At 44.0% G+C, this 25,740-nt stretch overlaps 1 pseudogene across 1 annotated transcript in view; it reads right to left on the bottom strand.

Moving 5' to 3' along the window:
* LOC146854205 (solute carrier family 23 member 1-like) overlaps positions 1-25,740 on the bottom strand; it is a 260,981-nt pseudogene that overhangs the window by 3,973 nt on the left and 231,268 nt on the right. The gene's annotated exons all lie outside the window — the stretch shown is intronic.

Raw genomic sequence — 25,740 nt, 5'->3', positions numbered from 1 at the left:
AGTTTAAAAATCTAATAAAGATAATAGTTAATACATTAATTTTAAATAAATATATGTATATGTATACATTATTATGTTTGTGTGTTTATATTTTTTAATTATGTTCATTTGTTATATTTAGTCACAATGTATATTAAATGTAATTTTATTTTGTTAAAAATAATATTAATATTTAATATATTTACGATATATTATTTTATTTTATATATATTTTTAAATCAATATTTTTTACATCTAAAGTTTTTACCTCAATATTTTTAATTCGATATTTTTGTACCTGTTAAGGTATTGGAGTTGATATTTTTGCAGTCAATATTTTTGCAGTCAATATTTAGAACATCAGTGTTTGTTACATCGATATTCTACCAGTGAACCCATAAGCAGCAATGGACAGGTGAACATCTCACAGGTAGATTGCACTAGCTCACTCTTCCATTCTGCAGTTCGGCACCATGGATGCAGCACTGCTAGGCCTCTATATAATGCTATGCCAGAACCATGTTCTGCTACAATAAACCATGCAGCATGAGTATGGTAACCAGACCACCAATAAATGACCTCAAATGGAACATCAACACAGGATGAGAGTCAGGATTGATAGAATACGGCTTGAACCCATAAACATTAGTTGGCATGGATGTGGATGGGGGCCGGGGCGACCAAAATGGGGGACCTGTACAGGGGCAACAAGTTGCTGTCATTCGAAGAGTTCAGAACGGAGTTCGATCTACCTCAGGGACATTTCTTGTTACACAGCGCTGTCACGGCGGCCATCCGTAGGCACTGGAGAACGGAATCCATAGAGCCCCCGGGGTAAGGGAGCTGTTACTACGTGGCCCTATCGGCGGGAATCATTAAGGCAATATCCTGCATACACACTGCACATAACATCACTGCGCTCTACTATCCATCACTATATGCCACTGCACTCTACCCTACACCACTGTACTCTACGCCACTGTGTTCTTCTCTGCACCCCTCTACTGTATGTCACTGCACTCTACGCAAGTCCACTCTACTCACTGCCATTCCACTGTACTCTATGCCACTCTAGGCTACTCTAGTGTGTGCCACCCCACTCTACACAGTGCCACTTCACACCACTCTACCCCACTCTATTCCTCTCTATGCCACTCGAGTCTATGCCACTCTACTCTACCCCACTCTGCTCTACTTCACTTCACTCTGCCCCACTTTACTCTACGTCACTGCACATTACATCACTGCACTCTACTATACACTAGTCTACACCACTGCACTCTACCCTACACCACTGCACTCTACACGACTCTACTGTATGCCATTACACTCTAAGCCACTCTCCTTTGCGCTACTGCTCTCTACACCACAGCAATCTACTCTGTAACACTCCACTGTACTCTGCACCACTGTCCTCTAGGCCACTGCGCACTCTGACACAGCACTCTACTTTGCACCACTCTACTCATTGCCACTGCATTCCACTTTTCACTACTGCACTCTGCTCTGTACAACTGCATCTACGCAACTGCATTCTATGCCACTCTACTCTGCACCACTGTACTCTATGCGACTGCACTGTACACTGTTGCACTCTCCACCACTCTACCCTATGCCACTCTACTCTGCTTTGCACCACTCTATGCAATGCCACTGCACACTATGTCACTGCACTCTACACCACTCTACTGTACACCACTCTACTCTACACCACTGTGCTCTTCTCTGCACCACTCTACTGTATGTCAATGCACTGTATGCCACTCTACTCTGCACTTTACGCCACTCTTCTCTACACCACTGCACTCCACATTGCAACACTCTAAGCTACTGTACTCTATGCCACTCTTTTGTACTTTGCACCACTGTACACTATGCCACTACTTTGTACACCACTGCAGGGTTTGCCACGCTAATCTACCCTGCACCACTGCACTCTGTGCCACTGCACTCCATATCAGTGCACCTTAAGCCTCTGAACTCCACTCTGTACCACTCTACTGCACTCCATGCCACTCTACTCTACACCACTGTACTCTACTCTGCACTACTCTACTCTCTGCCACTGAACTCTAAGCCACTGCTCTCTACTTTGCACTACTGCACACTATGTCACTCTACTCTGCACCACTGCAGCCTATGCCACAACAATCTACACCACTGCAATCTTCACCACTCAACATCACTCTGCGCAACTGTACTCCACTGTGCACCTCTGCACTCTACGCCACTACACCACGGCACTCTATGCCACTGCAGTATATTCCACTCTAATCTACTCTGCACCACTTTACGCCACTGTATTTTGCGGCACTGTACTCTTTGCTCGGGCTGTCCAGAAATCTGTTAAAATTGATTGTGCCCGACATTACCCTACCGACTGCAAATCAGCTGACCCGGTTTAAACCGAGTATCGCTGATTTTTTCAAATTTGATTCACCACTGGGCCATGTGCACCTTTTGGCCACTTGAGGGAGCCAAAGCCGTACAAACCAGCATCCGAACTAGGCATCAGTAATTCCAATGAAACATTTCACCCTCCTCCCGCTTTTCATAGTGGTGTTCGCTCCCTTCCTCCCTCATCCTGCAAGCCGTGGCTTTGCGTGCTCGTCCTGCTATCACTGTTGTCAACTCGCTAGCCAGAGTACATTAACTGATGTATTAAGTTTTTTTAACTATAACTATAACTTATCCTCAACCTTTGTTTTTTTTCTTGGAAAAATATAATTAAATTAATTAAATTAAAATAATAATTGTGGTAGCAAGTTGGTAGGTATAGTTAGGATCTAGTTTCCATAGGAAAAGCATGTTTTGATTTGCCAATAACTTTGGCGTCGTTTGACGAATTCACAAAAGTTTCAAAATGAATACAACGCTCACTACAGCTGCTATCTTGGAAAGTTACGGGGTGATTCGTTAAGCAGGGGTCGAGAACCAGGGTGTGCTTAAAAGCACGTTTTTCCCATGTTAGTTCCCATAGGACCTTTAGACACGGCTACAGCCTTGAACTTCTGAACGTAATTTCACCAAATTTGGCAGGAAGGTAGATGTTGTTCCACGGACGTGCCTTTTTATTAATTGGTGTAAATCCTCTGCTGATGCTAATACTGTATTTAGACACTTATTTGCCCCTGTCTTCTTCCATTAAATTTTAGCTATACATATATTACAAATATTTTTTTTTCATAAAGACACATATGTCATCAGCAGAAGATTGCGGTCGCGTGAGTTATAGTTGCCTGCACTAACTATAACGGGGGAATTTCATTGGTTTTTTACGAGTGAAATGTACAGCTAACTATAACATGTATGAAACCTATGGTTTTTTCAGTGAATTTGCAAGGTTTTTTAAATGCTAATTCCTAACTATAACGTGTGTGAAACCTATGGTTTTTTCAGTGAATTTGTACGGTTTTTTAAATGCTAAGTTACTTTACGCCATTCGTGGCGTGCGCTCCCAGTTAACGCAGTTCGTTCCGTGCGCACCGCGTGCCCACGTTATGCGGGATGGGCCATGTACGCACAATGCGCTTTGCGCACCGTGCGCACATGGGGGACATATTATGCGCATCTTTGTGAAATGTATTTTTTGTTAATTTCATAGTTGTGATAGGCCATGCACAAATGGTGCCCTGCGGGCACCATTTGCACACGCGGTGGGGAGAATGTGGTTTATTTATTTATTTATTTTTTTCACCGTACGCGTACGGTAAGCGTAATCGGCGAATTTCCGAAAAAAAAAAAATTTTTTTTTTGGGCTTGGGGGTTGTTTGGGGACCCCTATATCAATCCTGGGTGGTTAGGATCTCAAGAAACTGCCTCTTTACACATTTTTGGGCTTCGTTTTTGCTGCCCAACTCAGAGAGCGAGAGAGAAAATGGCGGACGCCGCTTCCTGGTTTCGACCGAATCGAATGTTTACTAAGATCTAACAGCCAATCAGAATCGCGCTCGCGCACGCCACCGTACGCGTACGGTAAGCGCACCGTAAGCGCACCGTAAGCTGGCTCAGATATATATATTGGTTTAAAGGCTATTTTCTCAGAATCTACTGAACAGATTTACACCAAACCTACAAAAGGCACTTCCTTGACCTGAGGACTACCTCTCTGCCAAATTTCAAGTAATTCTGTTCAGCCGTTCGGGCTGTAGCTGTGTCTAAAGGTCCTATGGAAAAATGCATGGGAAAAACGCGTTTTGGGACCCCCCTTTTATCTCAGCCCCCGCTTGACGAATCCCCCCGAGACTTTCAGGGTAGGAGCGGAGCGTAGCGCCCCACCTATTTTGAAAAATTCGCGAGGATTCGTCGACCGGCGCCAAAGTTATTCAAAATAGAATGTTGCGGATTTCCTATGGAAACGTGGTCCTAACTATAACTACCTACTGGCGACCGCCAGTAGGTAATATATATATATATATATATATCCAAAACGCTGCACCTTGCTTCTAACAGATTTCTCCAAACAAAGCGGACGCGGACCATCAAAATGCGTGCTTAAAGTGCTGGTTTAATGTCGGATATATATATATATATATATATATATATGTGTGTGTGTGTATAACCATACCCTTTCAGGCATACAGTGATGCATAAATTATGCAATAAAAAAAAGCAGAGAACTCTGGGTAGTTCTCAGGTTTAGGTGGAAAGCAGCTCCTGTATAGAGCACCCTCAACATCATTTGTGTCTGGACAAAGCTATACCTCTCTGAAGAGCTCTAATAAGAGCGAAACAAATTTCAGGGGTTGTTTTTGTTCATTTCAGGTTGGCTTGGTTGGTATTTTACCAATTCAAAGCTGTAATACTGTGTCTGGAGTGGCAAAAAGCTTGATGGCACTGTGCTAGTCCTATGCTTAAAAACTTTGCTGTATAAATGGCAAAAGACTTTGTCCCTTTCTATCTCGGCGTGGATGGCATTGTACCAATCCTTTGCTTAAAGACTTTGAAAGAAAAGCAGGCATTTGAGGTGAGCAAATGTAGAGTGTCACTGGTGTTGAGGGTGCTCTCCACCTAAACTTGAGAATTGACCAGAGGTCTCTGCTTCTCTTTTTTTGTATGTATATATTATTTGTTTATTGCATTTACAAACTTCACAATAAGCGTATAAATATGAATAGATGTTAAGAGAAAACAAAAAGGAAACATAAAGGGCGAAGCAAACACATTTGTATAATCTGGCCATATGACATTATCTGTTGATCCTGGAATGTCGATATCATATGTGCAGAAAACAGTGTGCATTGTCTCAATTCAAGGGAGTCACAGATCACAGTTGACTAAGCAGTATTACAGAGGTCAGCCAAGAGCAACGCCTAAGTGGCGACTCATCACTATACAGTATCCTATTATACCAGACTTGTGAGCTATCTTTTAATCGACCACCACAGTAGTCTCCCCTTACGGTTCTCCCGACTCCTTTCCAATTAGATATTGTTGATACAGTCCCCAAAAGAATCTGAGGTGGGAGCAACTCGTTATATACATCTGATGCCAGTATGCCATTCCTTAATTAGAGGTATTAGACCTTTGCCCCAGCAAATAGCTACCCAACGCCTAGCAAGCAACAAATCCATGGCTACTATTATCCTTCCACTACCCAAATCAAATAAAAGTAAGCTTTATTAATTTTAAAATTATTAAATCATAAAAGCACAGTACATAAAAAAATATGCATCATATCTTGTGTGTGCATTAACAAACCATTTAAAATAACATTCGTGTTGGTTAAAAAGCTGCAACATCATTTCATATGCATCCAATAGCACACCAAAGTTTATAAGTATAATCCTATCACTGTAAAAAAGATGAAAACGTTACATTGTTTTTCTGCTTCTAAACCACCTCTTTCATATACTTGGTTAGACAATCAATAAAAATATCATCATCTAGGAGTTGCAATTTAAAAAAGGCGGAGTGGCATTGTCTCAAACTTAACTCTTTTAAAATAGGCAAGATCCATCTTTTCCGTAATAATGTATACATTTTACAAAAAAACATAATGTGAATGGTAAACTGGGTAGATATATCATTGCATGGGCAAGGACTTAAAGAACGTGACCAATCATTCATGTTTGGGAATGTAATCAATCTGAAATGAATGCCTAGACGGAAGCGGCTCAATAACATCCTGTCATAACTACCCTTCACATTTACTAGATATCGTTGAGTCCCCGATTGTATCATTAACATTTGATTCTCTCTAACAGACTGTTTAGTAATGTTGTGGAAGAGTGTACTAGTCTCCAAGAAATTCATACAAACAGTCTTTAAAACTTTCCTTGGGATTGTAGTGATACTAACCGGGTTGGAGAAATATTCTGAAAATCCCAGGTCAGCCACAAAGTTCTTAATGTAGTTGAGCCATGGGATACAAGCCCACTGCAGTTTAACACAATCGTTTATCAGTACACAAAAGGTTCAGCACTATACACTTTTGCGTGATTACCAAGTAACATCAGCCATTTGATAAAGCATGTGACACAAGATATAGAGATTTTCTATAGGCTATGGCTATGTGAATATGAAATGTGAAATACAAGAAATCTTCATTCAAAAGCAATAAAGAAGAAAATCTCTATATCTTGTGTCACATGCTTTATCAAATGGCTGATGTTACTTGGTGATCACGCAAAAGTGTATAGTGCTGAACCTCTTGTGTACTTGTATGTTGATGTAGGATTTGATCCTACATTTTTGAGAGTAAAGAGGGAAGTACTCTCTGGTTTCGCGCACTATTTTGATCTATTACGGCAACTGTGGAAATATGGATTTTTCTGATCAGTTATGTCCCCTATCTTGGACCCCAACGGTTTCATGTATGAATCACAAGTACATGTATGTTCCCTCCAGTTCCAGTTACGAAGACGCAAATACATGTGCGTCCACCGTTAACATGTCCTCTTTCAGATCCGCCGTGAATAGACTGGATATTCCATTCCTAAGTATGAAAGGCCACCGGCTTTATATGGTTCACTTATGCCATTTTACAGTCCAGGCAAGTAGGCCCTGATTCTGTCATCAAGCTTTTCTTGCTTTCTGCCTCTGAAGCTCCAGTCTGAGCCTGCATCTGTGACCATGAACTTTGTCTCATTCCCTGCGCGGCTCACGATGCCTGACATCAGCCTGTTGCCTGCCAAGAAACTGTATTTCACCTTCGAAATTATCTGCTCCGCTCCCTGCCCAATGCATTCCTGTCTAGTAGTTTAAGTAAACATTCTTCCAGCTACCGAGCAAAGGCCCGGCTTCTCTGTCTTTATGCAAGTAATTCATAGCCCTATTATTATGGAAGACTTCTGCCCTCGCATCTAGTGTAGACACTTAGACGCTTGTACACACACTAACAGTCAGTATAGTCAGTATAGAATAAGATTCTACTCCAAGAAGGCCTCTCTTTTGGATAACATAGTTCTTTAAACATAGGATGTTAGATATGATTTGGGATTAGGTTGACTTGACCCTCCAGACATCTGTCGCCACATGTAGAGCTAAATGTCAAGTCCCCTTCACCCCCTAGTTGCACGTCAAATCACACGTCATGCTGCTGTGCGCGCATTTCTGCCAAGTATTCCTGCTGACATTGCGAAATTCTTTCATGGAACCACCCTATTATGACATCACACCTGATGACGTTCTTTAGTCACACCCAGTTACACCTACTTTTGCTACGTATGTATGTTTTTGCTACACTATCAATTGTTACGCCTCTTGCATTTGCTTCACTGTAATGCCTATTGTATAAAAGTGATTAATTATCAATAATGTATGTACTTCACTTCCTGAACCTTCGTGGTGATGGAACTTGGAGCAACCGATTCGAATCGTCCATTGGAATAAAGCCCATTCCGAACCTCTAATACCACGGATTCTGCCTCTTATTTATTGAGCTATTTTTATTATGTTTCTGTATCAAATTAAGTCCCGGTAATTAAATTATTTACCACATGAATGGCGCCCGAATAGGGACACTTTCTTATCTCACGCGCCGGCGGTGCGTTGCAGGCCCGGTCTCCTGCCACAGCTGGACGGACAACAACGCGTACCAGCAGGATTTCCTGTATCTCCCTCCGGTCAAGCGGGGGCGACTGAGGCTGCGATCAACACCCAGACGAGGCGGTGAGAAGTGCGAAGTATCCCGACCAGAGCCTAGCTGAGAGAGCAAGATCCGAGGTATACAGAGGCCCACCAGGTTTCCGATGTCCCGAAGTGTCCGAAGTTTTCGAGTCGAGTCCAGTCCGGTCCAGTTCAGTTCAGTTCCGTTCCGAGGCCTTCCGTTCCTAGCTACCCGGTGAGTACCATTACTGGGGAGGCGTTCTGACGTGCACATAGGTTGTGCCGGTCAAGACGGGTTTGGGTACACAAATCCGGTCTGCACTGTTTTAGCAGTGTATCTGTACTGTTTAGCAGTATATCTAGTATATCAAGTATATAAATTCAGAATAATTCAGTTAATGCCGAGTATTATGTTTAGTGATTAAGTTTCCTTAGATCGTCATCATCATCGTTGCTCAGTTAAATGTTAAATGTTAAATGTTTTTAATACGTTCTGCATATTGTGGTGTGAATGACTGTTCATCATTGTGTTTATTGTATTAAGTTTGTTCAAAATCAAGTACCAGATCAGTTCTCAGTATGCCGCTCTTTTCGAAATTAAGACGGATCACAACTAGAAAAGGGGTACTCGAAGAAGCTGTTCCCATTCCTCCTAGGGACACTCCAGGGTACTTCATGTATCATAAACACGGCTTAGACGCTATATTATTTCTTGATTTATGGGTAGACTACACCAAGGAATTACCAGAAAGTCAGAGGTGGCCCGCAGCTGGGACCTGGGATGCAGATTGCATCGTGAAAGTAGAGGAAGAATTATGGAAAAAGAAAGCTAGACAATCACAGAAAGACGCCATTGAATTATGGCGTAAAGAATTGTATAGACGTACAGAAAAAGCACGTAGACAGGAAGAGAAGAGTAAAGAGAATTCAAATAAAGTCCGAGAAAATCTATTAATTGAAGAAGGTACACGAGTGAAATCAGAACAAGTAGACAGACAAAGAAATGCCCTTATGAAGGGTATGTATCCCCTTCTGGCCGAGGGATTACCTAAGGCTACTCCGGGGATACCAAAAGACTTGCCACCCCCATTATTTCCAATAAAAGTACATCCTAAGGGGCATCCTAGAACCGCAGAAGATGTTTTTCTTTCCTCATATTTAGATGACGCAGCTCCCGAGTATGCTAACCCCGCCCCACATAGACCGTCTGCCGGGGAGGTTCAACGCCAAGATCCGGTATCTGTATCTCTACAACAACAAATCCTGACACCAGTTCCGGCAAGCACATCTGTTTCCACGTCTGTTCCTACAGCTGCTTCTACAGCTGTGCCCACACCTATAGTTGCTGTTTCGCGTTCAACGAATCCTTTCACGCCCGATACCCCAGACGGGGCTACCGGAGGTGCTACCAACAGTTTTTCTACGCCACCCAGAATAAATAAACTTACTTTTCAAGAGTCAGCACATCCACGTACCCCCAAACTCATAAATTCCCGCACGCTTAAGGAACTTCTTGTAGATTGTAGATATGACCCTGTGCCCGGCAAAGAGGACGAAATGATCATGGCATCATTACGTATCAGACGAGCCGCGGTGTATTTAGGGAAGTTACCAGGAATGACTATGCATCTAGATAATATATATCATTTTGTCCAAACAGGGCGAGATTCTGAATGTATTAACAGAGCTATGGAATACCAGAAAGTGGAGATACAGGGGGAACTGTTACGTTTCCTCATAAATTGTGTGATCAGAAATCAAGACCGACCGGGGGTAGACCCGGAAACAATGGAAACTCTTACCAGATGGAGCCAGAATATATCAGAAGGGAGACATGATAGGCAAAAATGTATAATAGCCATGTGTCGAAAGATCCGTAAAGAAATAGAACGCCTACACGAAGAGAGATTAACGGTAGACCAGTTTGAACAAAACGAGGAGGAGGAAGGATCAGGACTGCCCACAGGACAGTCAGAAACCATAGCCTATGTAGGTAGAGGAAGATCTTGTAATAGTACTAGATGTTTTACTGACCCGATACGTCCGATATGTCCAGATAATAACAGGAATTTCCAAACACCTATAATAAATATAAGGTCCCCCGAGCATTCGTTCCAAGCCGCTGACAAATTACTGCGAGAACGAAGGGGTTATCATTTACTCGATTCTATGGATGAACAAGAATTAGCCAGGTCAGCCGTTCATTGGGTTGACAGTCCCGGAAAATATGGTGATGATACAGTAGCACACACATTTTTGAACCTCACCCCAGATAAACAGCGTTTAGCTGGGATTTATATGATTCAACAACTTCTTATACTATATAAAAGCCAACATTCAGATCCTGGTCCCTTACCTGAGATATTGACTGAATTACTCACGAATAGATGGAGAGGTTCAGGTACTAAGCTAATTAAAGAAATACTAGAATCAAGAAAGCAGTACATTCTTTTTGTATGTCCAGAACATGTCTCACTGCCCATCAAGGAAAGACCGATGTATTACATGGACAGACAGAATCCCTTACGAGAAGTACACCCAATAAAGGGCGAGGACAATCAGTTTAAACGTGTATTTGTATATACGCCCATATCGAAAATAGAATTGTTAGAAATGAAGAAAGTGGTACCCAGTCATGATAAAGACCCAGCGGGTTTCCACCGAGAAATTAAAGACATGTTACTCATGGGAGAGTATACCTATCCCGACATTATGACAATATTAAAGGTATTAATGCCTGCTGGCATTTATGAAAAACTCAAGGAAAAAGAGTGGGAGGTGGGAGACCAAAAGATAGACTGGACAGCATTAGAAAATGAAGAAAAGGCCCGAGGTCCAGGTTCGGGGCTTGGGGACAAAACTAAAGCACTACCAGGTTTACTAGTACAGGTACTGCCACGTTTATTAACTACGAAAAAGGAAGACTGGGGTGCAATCTCAGCCTGTAAACAAAAGCAAGATGAAGACACTAGTGATTTCTATGCCCGATTCGAAAAATGTTTTGGTATAAATAGTGGTATAAAAGCAAGTAGCGAGTCATACCCACATCTGTTTGTGACAAAATTAGTTGAAAATTCCTTGCCCCAGGTGAAGAATAGAGTATTAAAATTCGAGAGTACCTGGCAAGGTAATACCCCATCACAAATGTTACAAATGTTACAGTACCATTACAATAGAATTAGAGAGGAACAAGAACATGAACAGAGACGCATGAAAGACACGAAAATGAAAATGCTAGTCTCTCAGACAGTTCCAGCTGAAGGACATAAAAAGGGTACGACACATTCCGGTGAGTCAGCAGGACCTGTAAAAGGGACATGCAACTATTGTAAACAGCCAGGACATTACATACACGATTGCCCAGTCCTGAAGCGTAATATCGCCACAGGTAAAACACAGGAAAGACCACGGCCACCTAGACAGGATCAGAATGAACAAGGAGCCCCGCAGCATGCACAGTCCATGCCAGCTCCACAACAGTCTATACAGTTTGTGCCAGCTGCACCAGCGCTGCCGGTTGCTGCCACACAAACCACGACACGACAGCTGTACCAGACCGCACAGTATGATTATCCTGATTATCAACGATACGCATGAACCAGCCTAGAGAGGGAAGTTGACTTACCCCTTATCGAGGTCCCTGTAGACCAAGAAGGACCTTATGTACATAGTGAATTATTAGGCCAAGATAGAAAATTTTTACTTGATACAGGGGCAAGTCGAACAACAATAAAACACAGTGAAGTTCCAGGGGCACCCCTCTCAGGCTCACAGAATATTTCCCTTGGTTTTTCAGGAAAACCTATTGTTAATGAAGTATCACAGCCTCTTCCACTTACGATAGGACCCTTGACCAGAACTACAGATTTATTGCTTACTAAATCATGTCCAGAAAACTTGTTAGGTATAAAAACACTGAAAGCTCTAGGAGCTATAATATGTTGTTCTCCGGAAGGAGTAAGATTGTTTTTACGTGATTTCAAAGGTCACTATGTGTCTCGAGACATGGATCCCCGACTACAGACTTTACCTACACATTTATGGGCACAAGGCCCTACTGATGTGGGTTGCATGAATATTACACCATATCGAGTTACATTAAAGGCAGGAGTGGTACTACCACGAATGCGACAATACAAGTTACCACCAGATGCTGTAGTGGCTTTACTACAAATCATTGACGAGCTCATTGCCCAAGGAGTGGTTGTGGAAACAGACTCCAATGTATGTAATTCCCCGATAATTCCGATTCTTAAACGAACAGATCCAAAGGCCCCGCCAGTATATCGATTGGTTATTGATCTGCGCGAATTGAACAAATGCATTGTGCCACAATTCCCTGTGGTCCCAGATATCTCGTCATTACTGACAGCTATTGATTCTGAAGCAACATTCTTTACTGTAATTGATCTCAAGAATGCCTTTTTCAGCGTCCCTATAGATCCGGAAAGCCAATACTTGTTCGGATTTAGTTTAAATGGACGAAGCTTTAAATTCACACGCGCACCTCAAGGATTTACAGAAAGCCCCAGCATCTATAGCCAAGCACTGAAACGAGAACTCGACAGTATCCACATGCCAGTAAACACTGCCCTGCTTCAATATGTCGATGATCTGCTGATCACCGCTAGAAGCGAACCTGAATGTGAGAAAGCATCACTGACAGTTTTACAATTTCTAGCCGAAAAAGGGCACAAGGTGTCCCCTTCTAAGCTGCAATTCTGTGTCCAGCGAGTTGTTTATCTTGGACACTCGCTGTCCAAGGAGGGAAGGCAGCTTACACCCGACCGCATTCAGTTAATAGCTAACATGCCAATACCCAAGACACAAAAGGAGGTGCGGGCTTTCATAGGCCTCACTTCATATTGTAGGAAGTGGATCCCTCAGTATGCATTTCTAGCAAAACCACTCATTCAATTGACAACACAGGAGGCAGCCACATCGACTGTTCTCCCTTGGACTCAGGAACATGCACAAGCTTTTGAAGGCCTAAAGAAAGCCTTATGCCAAGCACCGGTTTTAGCAACACCATGTTACAATAAACAGTTTACACTCTTTGTTACAGAACGCGAAGGTACTGCCTTGTCAGTACTCACACAGGGACAGGCAGGATCACACAAACCATGTGCCTATTTTTCTAGTACATTAGATCCCGTAGCTCAGGCTTTGCCTGCATGCCTGAAATCAGTGGCAGCAACAGCTTTAGCAATCAGACAAAGCGATGCCATAGTGTTAGGACATCCATTGACAGTTCAAGTACCACATGCAGTAGAGGTTCTTGTGAATCGAACGCAAACACAACACTTGACTATAGCACGACTTACAGGGTATGAATTAACATTGTTTCAGCCACATATAGAAATCAGACGTTGTAATACATTGAATCCTGCCACACTGTTACCCGTAATCGGAACAGACCCACTAGCTCATGACTGTATTGAAGTTATCACTATCACAACGAAACCCAGACAAGACTTGACAGACGTCCCATTGTCAGACCCAGACCTAACGTTGTATGTAGATGGTTCATGTATGAGAACAAGTACAGGAGAGTTAGTGGCCGCTTACGCAGTCACAACAGACACTGAAATCATTGAAACAAATTGCATAAATACCTTGTCCGCTCAAGCAGCAGAGCTCGTCGCTCTGACACAAGCCTGTATTCAAGCCACAAATAAAAAAGTCAACATATACACTGATTCACGTTATGCATTCGGAGTTGTACATGACTTCGGCGTGCTGTGGCGAGAGAGAGGTTATTTAACTTCTCACGGTGCCCACATTCAGCACGGACCCCTCATTCATGCCTTATTAGATGCAATACATCTACCCACTGCAATATCAATTATGAAATGTAAAGCTCATACGAAAGTTACTGATATCATTTCTCAAGGCAATGATCTAGCTGACAGAACAGCTAAACAGACTGCTCAAACTCAAACATCCGACATGACAAAGACAATAGTCCCGACGCCAACACATTGCATGATGGTTAAGGATCCCGCTCTTGACGTAATTGACATACAGACACATGCTACTCCAGACGAAATAAAGAAATGGACTGAATTAGGAGGGATCCAAACGGATCAAGGATGGATGACAAAGGAAAAATCTGTGTGGTTCCTTCCTGATTCAATGGTCCAAGTCATTATTAACACTGTACATAGTCCAGCACATCTAGGAGAAAAAGCTATGCTAGACAGCATTCAACACATCTGGTTCAACAAACATTTACGAGCAGCAGCCAAACAAAAAGTTCGTACCTGTATGATCTGTTGTCAGTTCAACCCAGGAAAAAGCATTCCCGTAGAACAGGGTGGATTTCAGCCTCCTGATCACCCTTTTGAAATCCTCCAGATGGATTATATCCAGATGGAACGATGTCGAGGATTCAAATATGTTCTCGTAGTTGTCTGTGCTCTTTCCCGTTGGACAGAGGCATACCCGGTTTCAGATTACACTGCCCCGACTACTGCCAAACAGTTAGTTCGAGAATTCTTCCCACGGTACGGTTTACCACGTGTTGTCTACTCAGATAACGGCCAGCCGTTCTCATCCGAACTAATGAAACACGTTTCACTTTTGTTAGGTTATCAGTGGAAATTCCACTGTGTCCGACACCCCGAGGCAGCAGGTCTCGTGGAAAGACATAATCAAACTCTGAAAATTAGATTGTCCAAAATATGCAGAGAGAAAGGTGTCGACTGGGTAGTAGCATTACCAGTTGCACTCTTTTACATGAGAATGGTAGCACACTCTCGAACAGGGCTATCCCCGTATGAGGTGATCTTTGGCAGACCACCAAATATGTGGGGGACGCCTATACCACGTAAAATAACTGATATTGACTGTAATATGCTGACAGATTATTTGGCTTCCTTGATGTCTGCACTACAATCTTGTCGTTCACAGGTAGCTGCAGCTTTTCCTGACAACACTGAGGTGAAACCCCATGACGTAGTTCCGGGGGACCTGGTCTTGGTGAGGAACTTTGATCGAAAGACTCAGCTGGATCCTAGGTGGAGGTCGCCGCAACTGGTCTTGCTCACCACAAGGACAGCCGTGAAGATCGAAGGCAGGAAAGGCTGGGTACATTCAAGCCATATCAAGAAATTTCATGGACTACCATCGGATGTAAATACCACACCTCGTGTGTCTTCACCCATTGACTCAAAACTTCCTTTGGTTGAATCTAGTAATCACGAACAATATAAACTAAAACTCAGGTCCAATCAGTCAGGCAATTTGATTGTTTAAGTCCTCTCCAAGGTGAAGCGGTTGAATTTGTCTCTGACATGTATCCCTTAGACCTGAATAGAGAAAACACCCGAAAAATGCTGAAACGACATGCGTACTGTAAATCACTGCGTAGTCATTGCACAGTGACGTTATTAATTTTGTTTTTCTTAAGTCTTTTAATAATTACTGCAAGTATATTGTTGCACATATATTATCCTATTTCTAGACATGTTTATAATGTTACTGCTGAACATTCTTTTAGTGAATTACCTCCGCATGAGTTGTCTTATAGATTTGCGCTGCGCAATAATACGTTTATTAGTATGTTACATCATTCCCATCAGGTTAGCAATGCTACAAATTGTTGGATATGTGGCCGACTCCCTCCCTATCAGAATTATAAAGGAATTCTACCTCTTTTTCCATACCCATTCACAAACAACGGCTCCTGTGGAGCATGGTTTAGTTTAATTAATTCCCAAGATTCGAATTCTGCAGTTTATCAAGACAACTGGGTATGGGGAAATTTGAACTTAGTTTTACTTAAAGTCTGCCACCCCAACAAGGAGGGACTTCCCAAAAGAACAGGAACTGATCTAGAAAATGAAGTTTATGGATTAGGTAATTTTACGCTTAATCTTATGATCCTAAATGTCGAATCCGAAGCTACTCCAATTTTATCCGCCATGTCAGTATTTCCAGTAAAAGGTGAATTATGTGTAAGAAAGAATGGTTCCATACATATGGGCCATAGTAGATGAACCACTGTAATAGAATTTAGTGATCAGGGCAAGTCGACATTTAGAGCTTCCCGCCATTCCTATTTTATATGTGGTCAGACGGCATATGTACGTTTGCCTCTAGATTGGGATGGTACCTGCTACATTGGATTCCTTTTGCCACCTGTTTTCCTAGCTCCTCCCGATTATCACAGAAATACTCAGTTAGTACACAATAGAGAAAGGAGAGATCTCCCAATAGTCGATTACACTGAAACAGCATGGGAAAAATACACAGATTTCAATAAAGGTCTCTTTCCCTATATAGGTACCGTTACTAATAGTAAGTTGATACGTAGATTAACTAGAACCCTTGAAGCAGTAGTGAACGAAACTATTTCCGCCTTAGGCAATTTAACAGAAGAGCAGTCTGCTATGCGGATTGTTGTGCTTCAAAATCGTCTTGTCCTTGACGTCATCCTGGCCGATAGGGGCGGAGCTTGTAGGGTCATCGGATCAAGTTGTTGCATTTTCATACCAGAAAATTCGCCATCTGTATATAAAGCCATAACCCGCCTTCATAAGATTGTAAGCCAGATACACCAGAATTCAGGCACCTGGACTTGGTCCGGTTGGTTTTGGAGTGTATTATCTACCTTTGGATGGAAGGTCCTATCCTTCCTAGGTATTGGCTTTCTCATACTATTCAGTTGCTGTCTATGCCTACAATGTGGACCAGCGATTTGTGGTCTGTGTGCCACATCGTGTATTCCATCACCAAGATTTCATTCGTCCCAGAAGAAAAAAGAAGAACAAATGATGCTATATGAACAGATCAATGGATTGATGAAGATTGATATCTCTTGACGGGCAAGTAGGGGACAAGGAGGGAATGTGGAAATATGGATTTTTCTGATCAGTTATGTCCCCTATCTTGGACCCCAACGGTTTCATGTATGAATCACAAGTACATGTATGTTCCCTCCAGTTCCAGTTACGAAGACGCAAATACATGTGCGTCCACCGTTAACATGTCCTCTTTCAGATCCGCCGTGAATAGACTGGATATTCCATTCCTAAGTATGAAAGGCCACCGGCTTTATATGGTTCACTTATGCCATTTTACAGTCAAGGCAAGTAGGCCCTGATTCTGTCATCAAGCTTTTCTTGCTTTCTGCCTCTGAAGCTCCAGTCTGAGCCTGCATCTGTGACCATGAACTTTGTCTCATTCCCTGCGCGGCTCACGATGCCTGACATCAGCCTGTTGCCTGCCAAGAAACTGTATTTCACCTTCGAAATTATCTGCTCCGCTCCCTGCCCAATGCATTCCTGTCTAGTAGTTTAAGTAAACATTCTTCCAGCTACCGAGCAAAGGCCCGGCTTCTCTGTCTTTATGCAAGTAATTCATAGCCCTATTATTATGGAAGACTTCTGCCCTCGCATCTAGTGTAGACACTTAGACGCTTGTACACACACTAACAGTCAGTATAGTCAGTATAGAATAAGATTCTACTCCAAGAAGGCCTCTCTTTTGGATAACATAGTTCTTTAAACATAGGATGTTAGATATGATTTGGGATTAGGTTGACTTGACCCTCCAGACATCTGTCGCCACATGTAGAGCTAAATGTCAAGTCCCCTTCACCCCCTAGTTGCACGTCAAATCACACGTCATGCTGCTGTGCGCGCATTTCTGCCAAGTATTCCTGCTGACATTGCGAAATTCTTTCATGGAACCACCCTATTATGACATCACACCTGATGACGTTCTTTAGTCACACCCAGTTACACCTACTTTTGCTACGTATGTATGTTTTTGCTACACTATCAATTGTTACGCCTCTTGCATTTGCTTCACTGTAATGCCTATTGTATAAAAGTGATTAATTATCAATAATGTATGTACTTCACTTCCTGAACCTTCGTGGTGATGGAACTTGGAGCAACCGATTCGAATCGTCCATTGGAATAAAGCCCATTCCGAACCTCTAATACCACGGATTCTGCCTCTTATTTATTGAGCTATTTTTATTATGTTTCTGTATCAAATTAAGTCCCGGTAATTAAATTATTTACCACACAACCACTGATGTTTGTTGGGTGCGGATTTAATCAGCCTCTACCCTCCTCTTTGTGCTTATACAATCGTTTATCACATCACGATTGAGGCCGGTAGCCGGGCTCACCCATATCCTGTACCATAATAAAACCGGCTGTATTTAATTAAGTCGGATAGGTATGGGATTCCCAATTCCGCATGGCAGATGTACGTACCCGTACCACGTCTCCTTCAGCCACTACACTGGACCGACCACAGATGCCTTCACTTCACCTTCAAAAAGACCACATCCCACCACCGCACGCAACAAATCCCCCGCAGATGCTGGAGCATAGTCACCACTGACCAGCTCCTCTCATCACTGAGCCAGAACCAGCCAGCCGACACCGCTGATACTAACGACGCAGCCCACAACCTCAAACAGTGGATCATCAACTGCGCCGACGACCTCGCCCCATTAAAGAACCCCCCAGGCAAAACCGGCAACAGGAAAACCCCCCTGGTTCACAGACGCCCTCAAAGAATCTAAGAAAACCTGCCGAACCCTTGAAAAAACTTGGCGCCACGAACGGACAACAGAAAATATGACAGCCCTCGCGAACACCGCCAGCTGATCCGCACCACCAAAAGGACATCGTTTAAAGAGCGGCTAGACAACAACAACCACAACAGCAAGGAACTCTTCAGCATCGTTAAAGAGCTCTCCAACCCCAGCGCCAGCAACAACGACATCACACCGTCACAAGACCTCTGCAACTCCCTCGCCACGTTCTTCCACCACAAGATCGCAGATATACACGACAGCTTTGGACCCCAGACTCCGCCTCCAATCACCGAACCAACGACCCCCGCCATCACCCTCAGCGCCTGGACCCCCATCAGCACAGAAGACACCACCCACATCATGAACACCATCCACTCTGGCTCCCCCTCTGATCCTTGCCCCCATCATATCTTCAACAAAGCCGACATCATCATCGCACCCCACCTCCGGAACGTCATTAACAACTCCTTCACGTCAGCCACCTTCCCTGAGAGCTGGAAGCATGCAGAAATCAACGCCCTTCTGAAGAAACCCACAGCAGACCCCAAAGACCTCAAGAGCTTCCGCCCCATCTCTCTTCTTCCCTTCCCAGCAAAAGTCATCGAGAAGACAGTCAATAAACAGCTGACTTCATTCCTCGAGGCAAACAACTCGCTCGACCCGTCCAAATCCGGATTTCGAGCCAACCACAGCACCGAGACCGCCCTCATCGCAGCCACCGACGACATCAGGACCCTGATGGACAACGGAGAAACAACCGCCCTCATCCTCCTAGACCTCTCGGCAGCCTTTGACACCGTATGCCATCGCACCCTAACAACCCGCCTCTTCAACACTGGGATCCAAGGAAAGGCCCTGGACTGGATCACCTCGTTCCTCTCCGACAGAACCCAGAGAGTCCGCCTCCCTCCCTTCCGCTCAGCGGCCACCGAGATCATCTGCGGCGTACCCCAAGGCTCCTCACTCAGCCCAACCCTCTTCAATATCTACATGAGCCCCCTCGCCGCCATCGCACGCAAACATAACATCAACATCATCTCCTACGCCGACGACACCCAGCTGATACTCTCCCTCACTAAAGACCCAGTCACCGCCAAAACCAACCTCCAGGAAGGAATGAAAGACCTCGCAGAATGGATGAAGATCAGTCGCCTGAAGCTGAACTCAGACAAGACGGAGGTCCTCATCCTTGGGCAATCCCCATCCGCCTGGAACGACTCCTGGTGGCCCACAGCGCTGGGCTCCGCGCCGACGCCCTCAGACCACGCACGCAACCTGGGATTCATCCTGGACTCCTCCCTCACGATGGCCAAGCAAGTCAACGCCGTCTCGTCCTCTTGCTTCAACATCCTGCGCATGCTCCGAAAAATCTTCTGATGGATCCCCACCGAAACCAGAAAGACCGTCACCCAGGCCCTCGCCACCAGCCGACTGGACTACGGTAACGCCCTATACGCAGGAACTACAGCCACACTCCAGAAATGACTACAGCGCATACAGAACGACTCCGCACGACTCATCCTCGACATCCCTCGCCACAGCCACATATCCACCCATCTGAGAAACCTGCACTGGCTCCCAGTCAGCAAGAGGATCACATTCAGACTCCTCACCCACGCACACAAAGCACTCCACGACATGGGCCCCCAATACCTCAACAGCCGCCTCTCGTTCTACACTCCCACCCGCCAGCTCCGCTCCGCCAGCCTCGCCCTCGCCACCGTCCCACGGATTCGCAGAACCACCGCAGGAGGAAGATCATTCTCCTACCTGGCAGCCAAGACATGGAACTCCCTCCCCGCACACCTACGACTGACCCAGGACCATCTCGCCTTCAGGAAACACCTCAAGACCTGGCTATTCGAGCAATAGCGGCACCCCTCTAAGCCCCCCCCCGCCCATCAGCGCCTTGAGACCCTCACGGGTGAGTAGCACGCTCTATAAATGTATTGATTGATTGATTGACTATTCGGAACTGCTAAGAGATATCTTAAAAACTCATTCTCAATTAACTGTAGCGGTTCTACATTTGCATGGCCCCACATTTTGGCTCCGTACATGGCTGTTGAAATACATTTAACTTTCTACATTTTTAGCAATACAACAATAGGTTGCTTTCCTAGTTTTCTTGCGAATTTTACCAGTGCTCCTGTGGCTTTCTCCACGTAATGGCATTTACCCACAAGCTCCTTTTTTCAAAGACAATTCACAGATATGAAAAATAACTGGCAGATTCAAGCATTTTGTTGTTAACAAAAATATCCCAGCACTTTGCACTAGACTTGCCACATTTCATAACAAATGTTTTGGTGATGTTTACGTTAAGATCTAAGCGCGACATATAGGTTACAAAGCTATTCACAGCATTATCCTGTACAGGATGTTTGGCCTGGTTTTTCTATTCAACACTTTTGCGGGCAAGTCTATAATGAAACTATTGGGGAAATGATCGCTGTAGACAGCAGTGTGGGTTATAAAGTTATGTATTCTACTTGCATATCTATTGGATACTAACATGTAGTGTATAGTAGAACACATCCCTCATCCGTTAAAAGTGCTACTAAATGGTATAGGGGGTAAACATAATTCATTAGCAAAGCCCATGTCCTCAGAGTACGTAATGTTATTTAGTTGGTCCCCAAGAAGAGAGTGCGAAAAATGGGAGCTGTCATTCCCATCATCATCTGTTAGACCGCAATTACGTCCTTCAGTATGAGGGCATAATGCAATGTTGAAATCCCCTCCCCAGATTACACAGATATCCCTATTAATCTCCTTTTGCATGTTGTTTAATTCCTTCCGATAGTGCCTCAAAACTGCCTCTGCCTGTTCCATAGGGAGGTTGTTATAAAAATTCAAGAGGACGGTACAGTGTGCATTGTCAATATGCATTTTTAAAACCTGTAATAGGTGCTTGAGACCGTAAAATCTAATTTTTTAACATTCACCCTGTAAGAAATATAAATGCATAACCTCCTTTCTTCCTCCCATGGCTAGTAGGTACTACTGGGGTGTGAAATATTTTATACCCGTTAATGTGTTGTGCACTGTCCACCCAGGTTTCCTGGAAGCACAGTATGTCATAAGCATCTACATGATCTATCCAGGCAGGATTGAAGAGTTTAGTAATTAAGCCCGTCACGTTCCAGAATAAGATTTTACTTGAGCATATCCTGCTCTCTCCTCGATTTCTAGCCACATTACTGGGTTTGGCAAAAGTTACGCTAGGATGATGAACAACAAGTGTCAGGGAATTTGGGGGAGAAACACAGATGTTTGTCATATTTATTCACATCCCATTATTACTAGGCACAATACTATCACTGTCAGCGTCTGTGTTGGTCAAATCATATACTTGTGGCCTAAGGTTAAGGCGAGTAGGGGTGGTGTTTATATCATATGTAACTTTTACCTCAGTCTTACAAAATTCTGTACAGTCGCAAAGGGTCAATTCTAGGGCAGGGGCATACTTTGCCTTGGTCACATTTAAATCTGCACGGCTATCCGTGATAGTGAGTCAGTCAATGTCCTCTAGTGATGGAATTATGTCAAATCTGTTCTGCGTTGATATTCTAAATGGTTGTAGTAGCGCACAGTTGGAAACTCTCCCTAGGGAATAAGACTGCATTTGATTCATGGGGGGATAAAAGTTACCAAGAGACAGTACATTAATGCCCATGGTTGTAACATAGTCACTACCAAGTCTAGAGAGGATCTCACATATCAGTTTTGGCGTTCTAAATGTCAGAATTATGCAATCACCAGGAAGGGTTTTATCCCTTCTCCCCACCCACCCCACTCTTCTGGCCATCTTGAATTAACCAAACAGAGCCTCTTTTAGCCCGGTTTTAGTACCGAGCCAACAGAGAGCCTTGTTTCTCAGTGCTTCCCATGTTTCATTGACCTGCGATGGTATATGTGGTACATTTGCAAGCACAATAGTATAGGGGGTGGCCTCCGGCGGCAGGCTCAATCTAGTACCTTCCTTATTCGGGCGTATTAAACGGGACTGAGTCATCGGCAGATTTAATCTAATCTCAATACAGGGAATTACTCCTCTAGGGTTGAAGCTATGGTCACTCTTGTTGCCTACAGATGTTTTTACGGGGCATCGGGCCGTATCAGTCTGGGCAGATGGAACGACCTTCACTAAACCTACTGTAGGGTTCGGGGTATTATTCGGGAAATTATTGAGAAATACACCAGGACAATTCCTCCAGAGATCTTCAATGGCTGTTACCCTGGTCAGTAGTTTCTCCAAGGGTTCAAGAAATGTCTTTTGAAGGGCTTCTAATTTAAGGCAGATTTTATCGTAATCCTCCTTGTGACTGTTTTTGCAAGTGATCAGAGCGGATGGACCTTTTCCCCCCCTTATCAGGTTTATATTTGTTATAACTTTTCTTTCGCTTTTTTCCTGATACCTTGGAGCTAATCAGGAATGTATCGGTGTCCAGGGTCACTGATGTTACGTCTGGATTTCTTGGACGCTTCGATGGAGGTTGGATCTCGCGTTCCTGATCAGATAGAGAAATATGATCAGACGCATCCTGCACACACCCATTTGTATGAGTAGAAGGAATTTGGGTATCAATATTTTCAAAGTGAGGAACCCGATACCTTGATTTAACGTTACTTCTACAGAGTGTATTTGTTTCTATATCGCTCCCATAGCTCCAGAGAGGTATTTCATGAGGGAGTTCTGGGACCCCCCAGCTACCTTTGATGTTGTTTCTGCTTTTCTTTTGCCCATAATTTTTTCTTGAGCCCGATCCAACTCAATGTGTTTAAGGTCTAGCCCTAAAAATATGTATGTGTAAACCCACCCTAATGGCTCCAACAACCCAACAACCCAGAGGCTTTGGGAATCAAAAAAATAACTGCACAAAGTTAGGACGCTGAATAATAAAGTGGCCACCCACTTTAAGACACAAAAGAAATTATATTATAGTAGTCTCTAGATTGTACAAGAATAAATTGGATTATAGTAGTCTCTAGATTGTACAAGAATCAATCGAACAAGTTGGAGCGTTATTGATGTTAGCACAGTGACTACACAGTTCTTTGTCTAGATACTGGTCTCCACTGTTCTTCTAAATAGCACAAGTCCCCCATTAAGAATGATGTCAGTTGTAGGTTGAGCAGCAGGCAAGATAGCATGCCAAAATAGGCAAATCTGGTGCTAAGGGACTCACCCACGAGTTGTTTGATCCTTTCGGCAGATGACAATGGTGCGTCCCAGCCCCGCCTCATCCGGTCTAGGATGGGCTAAGACAGGTCCGTCTTGGCCCGGTCTTTGCCTGGGCCAAGTCCGGGCACGCCCCGCGCTTATTCCGCGCTGCGGGACTCATCAGCTGTTTAAATAGCGCTCCTGCGCACGGTTACAGGTGCCGGTGTAAGCCCCTCTCCTTGTCTACAGGAACCAAGAGAGCAACCGCAGAATGTTCTGTGCTATACTCCAAGGGTAGGGATAGGGGAGAAAGTGCTGGGGCTCAGTCCGTTTTTTCAAAATTGTTGAAGCGCGACCCACGCTGCCGGTCTCGTCAGCTGTTTAAATAGCGCTCCTGAGCTTGGTTACTGGTGCTGGTGTGAGCCCCTCCCCTCGCCGACAGGAATCAAGGGAGCAACCGCAGAGTGCTCTGTGCTGTACTCCAAGGGCAGGGATAGTGGAGAAAGTGCTGGTGCTCAGTCAGATTTTCAAAATTGTTGAAGCGCGACCACTACCCACTATCTCCTTATCATAGCTCAGCATTGCAACCAGTGGGCTAGGATCTAAGTGCAGCCCAATGATTGTGCTCAGTTCAGAAAAGACCCTCCCCAGAATACCAAGATGTCTGGGTATTGCCATGCCACATGGAAGAACCCAGCTGCTTGCTCCATGCACCTATCGCATCTGGCAGAGTCCCGGAGCCCCCACTGGAATAGTCCCTTTGGAGGGTAGTATACCCTGTTGATATATTTGAAATGTATTAATCAGTGTCGGCCATTCAGGGATACAAGCTTTGTCCTTTCACAACAATACACTCAGCATTTGTGGTCAATAATCAAATCTAGATCTCTTTGCCAGTTTTGCCTGGCCTTGTGAAGTTATGCCTTCCTAGGTTCTTGCACTGTGGAATAAAGCCTGGATATTAATTTTGTGGATGTATCTGTTTGTATAATATATGTGAGTGCCGGCATTGCATTGGGTTCCTGCATATCGTTCCCCAGTAGTTCGCACCATGCATGTCACGTCTGTAAATATTGAAACTGGTCTAAATGCTAAAGCTCTGGTGTCTCTGCGAGCAGGTCATCTCATTTATGTGTTTCCCCATCCTGAAAGAAGTTGCCCAATTTGAGGATGCCTATACGTGTCATTGAGCGGAGCACATCTTTCTCTCGACCCGTAGGGAACCATATGCATCAATCTAATGGCATTAGCGGCGAGTACATGTGCGCACCTGCTTGTGCATCCAGGAGCCTACGCCATACATATGGGGTGGAGTTTAAAGAGTCCAGGACCTCTCTCGTCGAGTGGGAGGCTTAAACAAGGTCTGCGGAAGTGTGAGTGGTTTCGCTGCATTCCTCTCTATATATAAATGCAGTAAGTCGTGTGATCCGTGTAGCTAGCTATAAGCGTGAGAGACCTGCGCCACCCTGTAGTACAACTCAAGATTAGGCACCCCCAACCCTCCTGCCAAATACAGTAGCATCAAAGTCTCCCAGCTCACCCTGGGATGTTTCCCAGCCCAAGCTAATTTAATTAAAAGTGAGTAGAGTTTATCAAATATCGTGCGTGGGAGGAGTATGGATATTTAAAAAAAGAAATAAAAATCTGTGGAGAACCACCATTTTCATCAGGGAGATGCGCCCTATCAGTAAGAGGCAATTTTATCCACCTGTTGGCATTATCTTCCAAGTTCGAAATGGCTTTGCCATAGTATTGATTGAAAGGCCCACTCCCAGCATGTGATTTATTCCAATTAGTGGGCTTCACAGGTGAGTACAACATGTGTTGCATGCTGGGAGGTGTAGTCTAAGTTTATATATATATATACATGTATCTTTGCTCATCTGAAAATGATGTCAAAAGTACCAATAGTCGTGTTTGCGAATTCATACAAATCTGGGATCTGCACCAGTGCAATGCATATTTCTGTTTTAGAAATCTTGTT

The sequence above is a fragment of the Triturus cristatus genome, chromosome 4_1 (assembly GCF_964204655.1).
Source record: "Triturus cristatus chromosome 4_1, aTriCri1.1, whole genome shotgun sequence".
In the NCBI taxonomy this organism is placed as follows: Eukaryota; Metazoa; Chordata; class Amphibia; order Caudata; family Salamandridae; genus Triturus; species Triturus cristatus.
This window is presented reverse-complemented; position numbering and strand designations above follow the sequence as displayed.